This window comes from Orycteropus afer, unplaced genomic scaffold (assembly GCF_000298275.1).
Source record: "Orycteropus afer afer isolate SDZICR_OR568_19922 unplaced genomic scaffold, OryAfe1.0 scaffold00031, whole genome shotgun sequence".
In the NCBI taxonomy this organism is placed as follows: Eukaryota; Metazoa; Chordata; class Mammalia; order Tubulidentata; family Orycteropodidae; genus Orycteropus; species Orycteropus afer.
In genome coordinates, this window is record NW_006921618.1 from 10,614,229 (window position 1) to 10,615,780 (window position 1,552).

Consider the following 1,552-nt stretch of genomic DNA (forward strand, 5'->3'; position numbering starts at 1 on the left):
GCAGGTGAAATGGCACAATCCCAAGACTGGTGGGCAGCGTGGCAGGCACTAGTTCAAGACTAGAAACTAGACATGAAGACTCGGCTAAATGTAGGATCCAGATGTGCCAACAAGCTAGAAACCTTTCTCAAAGCTTCTCCATACCCACTGGAAGCAGGCCACACCCCAAAGGCTGCTCCCTTTCCCCTGATTAATGTCTCACAGCAGATTCCACCATGGAGGTGAATACAATCTCATCATAGGGAATAACTACATTCAGCTGCCCAGCCACTCAAAACCATGGCCCAGCCAAGTTGACACACAATCTTAACTACCACATCCTCCTTCTCTGAGTTGTTCCTCCACCACTAACGTAAACTCACTTTAAGATTTCCTTTCTAATCTTTCAAATGCTGTTGTCATTTGAACATATGATCCCATATGTTGTTGTCGTTGTTATGTGCCATCGAGTCGGACCCGACTCATAGTGACCCCTCCTTGGGTTTCCGAGGCAGTATCACTATGGAAGTAGATTGCTCAACCTTCCTTCCAAGGAGTGGCTGGTGGATTTGAACCTCCAGCCTTCTGGTTACCAGTCAAGTGCCTTAGGCACCATGCTACCAGAGCCCATATAGATTGTAAAAATGGTGTGGTGTAGGTGTCTAACCTCCTCTAACTTCACAAAGGGGAAAGAGAACCATCATCAGCATCAGCCCCAGGCTGATTCCTACAAGGCAGAGGTCAGACATGCTTCCTCTTTACAACCTTTTTACCAATTCTGACACCATGGTTGCTCCCACAACATTCTTTACTCCTCTGCTGCGTTTGGTAGTTTGTTGTAATGGCCACAGAGAAGTCACAGACTATATTCATAGTTATGGGGTTTATCAGGGAAGTAACAGGGTACAGAAAGGAGCCCTGGCTCCTGTGGTTAAACCACCTGGCACTGTGGTTAAACCACTGGGCTGCTAACCAAAAGGTTGGAGGTTTGATGAAACCCAAGAAAGATGAGGCAGTCTGCTTCCATAAAGTTTTACAGCCTTGGAAACTCCATGGGGTAGTTGTACTCTATGAGGTCACTATGAGTCAGAATCAACTTGATGGCAGTGGGTTTGGTTCTTAACAGGTTACAATTCAGGATTGACTCAGGATACAGTTCTTCAGTCAGGACAGCTCGTTCTTAGCCATGCCTGCAAGCACACCTCTCTTGGCATCTTGGCTCCTTGGACCTCTGACCAGTTCAGCTTCTGCCCTGCTGCTGTGCTGGCCCTCTGCCCTCCTTGGGCAAGTGCTACAAAGCTCTTTTAGCTTCTGCCAATAAGTGCCTGGAGGCATCACCACTTTGCCAGTAAACCTTGGCCCAATGGCACTCAGCTCTCTCACTCCATGGGTTGGCACACAGCCTTGCTCCCTGGGCTGGGAATTCCACTGTGCTATCTTGCCAGTTCTGCTGCCACCATTTCTCTGCCACTGCTTCTTGTCATCTCTTGCTGTCTCTGGTGTTACTGCTCTCTGTAGTAACAGGGACCCTGGGACCAAAGAACACTCTCTGCTCCTGTTTCTTCTTCTTGGT